Below are 7646 nucleotides of genomic sequence, written 5' to 3'. Positions count from 1 at the left end.
ATGGAAAAATTCACCACAGAGATGGGAATAGCTCCAGGGATGGGCAGAGACTTAGAACCGAGTCCCATCTTCCTGCCTCCCACCACTTTGGGAAGAGCTGCACCTGCTTTGCACCTACGTGTTTCCAAAAGTGTCCCCGTCTTTGTCATTCTTTTCCTAGAAAAAAGATTTCTCCAAACTTGAATCTCTCTGTTTTGGTTACCCCGATGTTTATGAGTGTCATTTCAACAGTGAAGAACTGAAGGAAACTCAACACCTACAGCCTGGAAAAGCTCTGTAAGTGTTTCCTTGTTTCTAAAAATGACATCTCAGTTTCACACAGCAATATGACATCTTTCTGACACAGCATGTGGCACCGCACAGTTTTATTCCACAGGAGAGACTAAAAGTAAGTGCTAAACCACTAAACTAGATTTGCATCCCTGTCAAGAGTCTTGTTTATCTTCCTGTTCATTACTGTTTCTATGGTCTATTTCACAACTACAATTTTCCTAGTGAAGAGACAGATGCTATTCTAAAACCTCCAGAAGCAAGAGAAGCCAATGTTAAACAGTTACTTATAAGTACTGTTTATTAACACAAACAATACTTGTAATTGTATTTGCTAGTATTAAGATCAGAAAGGCAGACTGAGGCCAGTCTTGCTCAGAGTAGCTGGGGAGACAAATCCCAGCTCAGGTTTCTGCTCTGCTGTTTCAATTTCTGTTACAAAACCAGTTCCTGGTGATTCAAGGTATTGCAGCATTCTGCTTCTGCAGCACCACCTGAGGCTGACTCCTGACTGAAAGGAAAGCTTGGGCCAAGAGATTATATGCAAATAACTCTTGTGTAGCTGTGTAACATTACAGAACTAGGCCCAGAAGAAATTGTGCAATCGTGCAGCAGGGGGACAAACTACCACAGCAGAGGTGCTGTCATGTCTCACATCTGAGCAGGATAACTCAGCCTGCACACACCTTCACGCTGCCACTGCAGTGTTTCTGGCAACCAAGCCAGCTGGTTCCAGGCTGCAGTAAGGAATGCAGACGTGTGGAGACATGATAGCAACAAGAAAGTGCCAGTGGACCTTTTATTTGCTTTGTCAAGAGTAAGACTGTTACGAGGTGGAGATGAGATTGTAAGCAGGACAAGGAGAAGACCAAATGTAAAATTTTGTTTGTATGCTTTAGTGTCATACTGATTGCCCAGTCTGTATGAACAAAATTCAGTCGAGTCAGGTTAGCCACAAACTTGCCTGAGCAGATTCCCCCAGTCATCATTTTGCTGTCATTTTAGCAATCTAGGAATTTGTGTTGTCTGAGTCTTTCCCATTCTTGGATCACATCAGATTTTTTAGCAACTAAAAAACCACTAGTACTGACTCCAGGAGCTAAGGGGTTTGTGTGAAAGTTGTCTGCTCATTGTTTCAGGGGTGAGACAAAGAGAAAAGTGATTTGCTGTATTTCATAATGCCAATTAGAAAAAAAAAAGTCTACTCCCTTGCTATCCTGACTCGTGCTTTGAAATATAAAACCATATCAACATGGTAGAAACAGGTTTACCTGTGGTCCCTGTAGAAGCTGTAAGCAGGCTGATCTGTACACATAATCAGCTCTGCTGACAGGCTTCAGCAGAGCTGAAGGAGGAGACTTCAGTTACCAAAAGACATCCAAGTCCATACCCTAATTTAAAATTCATGATGTGTAACATTTAGTATGAATAAAATGGAAACATGAAGAATTTTATACAAGAGGTGAGTATTTTCTTGGATTTCCTTCTTAAATGAAACAAAACCAGTACTCTCTAGTTCCCTGAAGTCATTTAATACATGCTTAGTCATAGAATATCCATGTAATTCCTTTTAAGTATTGTTTATATAACATTAAAATCATGCTCTGCAAGCAATGGGAATTACATCATGAACACTGCAGGATAGATGTTCACTCACTGTTTTAATCAAGTCACAAACTCTCTGAAACACTGAGGTTAAAGATGTCCTTAATTTTTTCATAAAAAACCCTATCACTAAGGCTCCTCCTGTTCCAAGACAGATGTTAGGGAACCCTCCACAGAAAGCATGAAGCCCCTCTTGCCCATACATTTTCCTAGAGCAGGCAACGGTTCCTTTATACTGATGCTCAGTCCCCTGGTCTGCGCAGAAATGATAAGGGGAATTATTACATTGCACAGGAAAAGAAACTTAGAGGCCCAGCAACATTTGTCTGTCTTTAGTCAAGAACACTACAGCACTTTTTCCTAACGTTTCACTTGCTGCAAAGCAGTGCTCCTTTAACCAGTAAATATTTACCTGCTGTAATGCTCTGTTAGCTGGTTCCAAAAGCTAAATTTAGAAAAGCTGTGATCCTTCTTCTGATGCTTCTTTTAAGCTGTCCTGGTCAAGTAGAAGGCTTAGCAATTAAATGAGGTCACTCCGGTCCTATGGGTGCTCTGAATTGTTTCAGTGCTATTAAAACTTCCACAGCTTTTTTTTTTTTTTTTCCCCCCTTCTATAGTGCCACAGAAATATTTTTGTATTAAGTAGATTTTGGCTCCTTAGTAATCAATTGAGTAGTGTAAAAATGTTAAGGTCTTGATGATAATGTGAAAGTATAGGAAGGCTAAGAAGGAATGCAGTATATTTTTAATATAGCCCACCTTTTTTTCTGAACATTTATTTGTTCAACAAATGAAAATAAAGCAAAAAGGAGGATTTGTTAGAGTCTTCAGCACCATGTTCACCAAAACTTAATTCAGGTGCTTATGGGTGAAGGAAATAAAAGAAGCCAATCTGTGAATATTCACATGTACCCATGACTACACTCTGCAGCTAATAAAATAATGTTTTAATTTTCTTAAGAAGACACTGTTACATTCTGTTACATCTTCTGTTAGGAGTCTTGGTATGAGATTACTATATTCATGATCATAATAGGTACAGGAAGCATATCTACAACTACAACAAAAATTCACAGAAGTCAATATAAATAAGCATGGTAATAAAGCTAAAAAAATGTTAAAATGTTTTGGTTTGAATTGACATGAATATATGGAAATGAAATTATATTTTGCAGTAGTTATTACTGCTTAGCTGACAGTGATCAACTTTGCTGGAAGTTACTGTGCTCATTATTTCAGCAAGTTAGCCCATCTGGCAAATACTCTTCTAACTGAAGAAATAAAAGGTGCTATAATTAATTTAGAGCTTTGTCTTGGAGTTTAGTGGTAAGAAATTGATAAAAATAACTCTAATCAGCTTTATTTGTACTTGAAGCTTCAGAACTATGTAAATGAAACAAGGAGAACACAAGAAATATTAATACATCCACAACATACTTGCATCCTCTCACTCTCATCCTCCTGTGTGGTAGTAAACCCCTTATCTGACTTCATATGATTATAATCATTATATATATATATATATATATAATTATAAATTTTAACAATCTTGATACTATTCTCAATCCTAGTGGTAAATCAGCCACCAGAAATACAGGAAATTCTTTGATAAGTTCTCAGGAAGCACAGCACTCTCATGAATAAAGGCAGCATTGACTGTAGGCCTGCTGCTGATGAAGCAGATAAAGCAGACTCTGAAGACAGTGAATATTATTTGGTGTGAAAGGCAGAAGTCAGTAGTGCTGGTGGTGTTTGTTTGCCCACTGCAAGGTTCAAGAATTTCTGTTATTTAGGACAGATTACCAGAGGCATGCAGGCATGACCTAGGAATCTAAGCAGCTCCTAGGATTTTTTGGAAAGCATGTAAGCAAGTTCTGTGCCAACATATTTTTGCATTTTATTGTGACTTTCTGGAACACTGAGGGAAAAGTGACACTCTGGAAACAAAATGTGGAGACACTTTTTGGCAAGCTTCCTCTAGGAGAAGGGCCTGATTTTTCAAGAGCATGTTTATTTATTTTCCTATTCATTTATTTAGTGTTTGAGGATGATCTTCACAGCAAGAATTTCTGTTATTGAATGTACTTCAAATGCTACTGAACTACCTAGTAAAATTACCTAGTAACTATCAACAAGATCCAACATCCATTGCTAATAATATAATGTCACACCCATCACATGCTGAGAAATAATTCTCAGCTTGTACTGAGCTTTGAAGATCACAGATTCTGCCTCACACCTGAAGATCAGCTGTGTGCTGGATTTTTCTAACTGCATTAATAAAGGTTATTAGTCCACCCTCAAACTTGTCTTATTCCAAATATCTGGCTTCTGAGTAGGAAAGAGAAAACACCCTCTCTTTTTACTAAAAGCATTCACCTTGAACTGAACACATTTTTACCAGGGTTCCACAATACTATTACTTACTTTTTCCTGTTTTTCTGGATGTTTTCACCTTTTTTTTTTTTTCCTGAATGAGTCTTGCCTGCTGTAAGGCAATTAGCACATCAAACTTCAAAAACCTAGGAAGTAATTCCCAGAAAAGGATTGCAAGCTAGATTGTATCTGTATTCTCATGAGTTCTCCTGACAGTGTCAAAAGGATAAGATGATGTTCCTGAGCAAGTAACCAAAACCTGTGCAATGAAAAAAGGAAATAATTAATGGGGTTTAATAGAAGCCTGTATGTTAAATCCAGCAGATCCCAAGTATAATTTTGATCATTGCTCTTGTTAATCCTACTGTAAAATGACAAGACTCCTTAGTGTGCTCTATACACACTCTAGTATACTCTATAATACTCCATTAATGATAGACCACAAATAACTAAAAACAGATACCACACATGATCATAGCTAAAAAGCTGAGAAGCAATTTCACATAACATTTTCAGAGGGTGGTATCAGACATAGCTCTGCTGACTGAAATGGCTTCACAAGTACTTGTGTAGCACATGCAGACCACAGCAGTGTGCCCAAAATCACTTTTAGCTGGTTCAGTTACAGCAACACTAGTTACAGTGGAATGGAGCCCAGCAGAGCTTATCTGCCCCAATATTGTATGAGTTGGACAGAGGCTTTGCAGCAGCCCTGCCCCACCTCCTGCTCCTAGTTGTAAAAACAACCAGGAGAGGGGCAGCTGCAATCTAAAGATGCTCAAGTGCCAGTACCACCCTCAGCACCAAGCAACTGACATGTAGATACAGCTTAGAATCATAGAATGGGCTGGGTTGGAAGGGACCTCAGAGATCATCGAGTCCAACCCTTGAACCACCATTGCGGTTCCCAGCCCATGGCACTCAGTGCCACATCCAGGCTCTTTGGAAATATCTCCAGTCATGGAGAATCCACTACTTCCCTGGGCAGCCCATTCCAATGCCTGATCACCCTCTCCAGAAAGAAATTCTTTCTAATGTCCAACCTAAACCTCCCCTGGCACAACTTGAGACCCTGCCCTCTTGTCTTGTTGAGAGTTGCCTAGGAAAAGAGCCCAACCCCCCCCTGGCTCCAACCTCCTTTCAGGGAGTTGGAGAGAGTGATGAGGTCTCCCCTGAGCCTCCTCTTCTCCAGCCTCAACACCCCCAGCTCCCTCAGCCCTTCCTCACAGGACTTGTGCTGGATCCCTTCACAGCCTTCTTGCTCTTCTCTGGACCTGCTCCAGCACCTCAATCTCCTTCCTGAGCTGAGGGGCCCAGAACTGGACACAGGACTCAAGCTGTGGCCTCACCAGAGCTGAGCACAGGGGCAGAATCCCTTCCCTGGACCTGCTGGCCACGCTGTTCCTGAGCCAGCCCAGGATGCCATTGGCCTTCTTGGCCACCTGGGCACACTGCTGGCTCATGTTCAGCTTCCTGGCAATCCAGACTCCCAGGTCCATTTGTGCTTGGCTGCTCTCTAGCTTGTCTTCTTTAACAGGAGTTCCTTTGCACTTTGCAATCAAAAGGTTTTCATGTGTGTTGTTTTTTTTTTTTTAAATAATCCAGTTAAGCAAAAACTTATGCATGTAACCATATTATCTTCCCCATTTCCTATACTGCACAAAACATATAAAAAGATCCCAAGACCCAGAGCTTCAGCAGTGGTTATGCTGCTTTGCTCAGTACTGTACTTCTGAAGGAACCAATCTTCAGTGCAATTCATGGAATGTTTCTAAAATTTGAGTCACAAGCTCATACACATGTAAGCCATCTGGAAATGCTTCCTGGAGACAGGAAGGAGATTTGAAGAACTATAAACACTGTGTATTTACATCATCTGTGTTCTACATTTTCCACTTTAAGAAGGGAAACAGCAACATTAAACTCTTTACATACAAAGTGACTGCAGTTGAAGAAGGACTGCTTAAGAATTTGCATGCAATAGAGTGAGATTAATTAAACTTTAATAACTGACATCATTCTTCCTGGTCAGCATCACCAGAAAAGTCTGTGGCAAGAAATCTCTCTGGCACTGCAGTAAATAACTGTCAGTGAGAGAAAGCACAGAACATTGATTTTTGTTTTAAATTATCAAAACCTAACCAAAGAAATCCTAAAGCAGATAACCTCAGACAGACAAAAATAAAGCAGAATTTCCAGCTATTTCCACAGTAAACAAATTAGATATGAAGAACTTAGTTTCCATTCTGCTTTTATGAGTCTTATATAATTTGTCAAATGCCACTATCAACATTTCATATTCCATGACCAAGATTTCTTGTAATTCCATGAAAGACCTCCGTGTCTTTCAAGAATCCATCCAAGTTAAAGGGCTTTTCCCAAGAACATGGAATCTTTTTTAAACATTAATTTTATACTACACCAAGTACATTTTACACTATTCCTTCTACAATTTCTACTTAGGTATGACCTATAACAAAACCCACGGATGTTCCTTTTCATGGCCTTTTATTTTTCAGGCATTTGGTACTGGAAATCTGTTTATTCTGAAGCCAACAGATGTTTGCATTCAGTGTTAGCACAAGAAACTCTAAAACTGCAAGTGAAACATCCATAATGCTAAGAACTAGCTAAGATTTTAAACTTCCTTACTTATACATTTCTAAGGCTAGGGATAGCTATAGAAACTGCAGTTTGGAAACCAAAGAATATGTCACCAAACTGTGTAGAAACTGTTTTCCTGAAGCAGCCTGTGTAGGCATTTTTGCTTCCATAGGGGGTGCTCAGACTCTGCAGGAAAGCAACGACAAACGATTTACAAAGGTATCTGGTAACACTTGGCAGTGCTTTTGTAATTCTATTATTTTTCTAAACTAAAAGTCACCATCCCTTGGGACACTGAGAACTGCAGAAGAAGTTAATGGAGCTGAGGAGGTTATGCAGGAGAAAATCTTATGTGGATCATGAGAAAAAAATGTAGGATTTTCACAGACCTTAGACTAGCTATGTCACTTTGCTAAGCAGGGACAACAAAGTGATTGCTGTAACTTACACCCCTGCACTTCATGCAAACATCTTCCTTGTCTTGTGTTACCATGGAAGAAGGCAAAGCCTCCTTGAAGACACAGAGGCCTCAGAAGTGTTTGTTTTTTTTTTTTTATTTTGATCCTGCTTTCCTAACATGAGGATGCCAAATAACTACTTTTGTCAATCTGTGAAAGGAAAACACTAAGGGTATTTTATACTGTCCACAAATACCAATGTGCATGACTTTGCTACTACCAAATATACCAAAAACCTCCTGCAGGAATGTTACCAGCAGCATCCTATCCTCACCACCTCACCTGTACTCCCTCCCTTAAATGCCCAATGTCACTTCAAAGGCATTTGTACAA

At 39.7% G+C, this 7646-nt stretch overlaps 1 long non-coding RNA gene across 1 annotated transcript in view; it reads left to right on the top strand.

Moving 5' to 3' along the window:
* Window positions 1-7646, top strand: part of LOC115598341 — a 31457-nt gene that overhangs the window by 300 nt on the left and 23511 nt on the right. The window contains exon 2 of the long non-coding RNA XR_003987582.1: window positions 161-276. This is a non-coding gene — a long non-coding RNA (uncharacterized LOC115598341). The remainder of the gene's footprint in view (window positions 1-160; window positions 277-7646) is intronic.

This window comes from Calypte anna, chromosome 4B (genome assembly GCF_003957555.1).
Source record: "Calypte anna isolate BGI_N300 chromosome 4B, bCalAnn1_v1.p, whole genome shotgun sequence".
Classification (NCBI taxonomy): Eukaryota; Metazoa; Chordata; class Aves; order Apodiformes; family Trochilidae; genus Calypte; species Calypte anna.
Note: the sequence above shows the minus strand (reverse complement) of the source record. Positions and strands in the feature narration are given on the sequence as shown.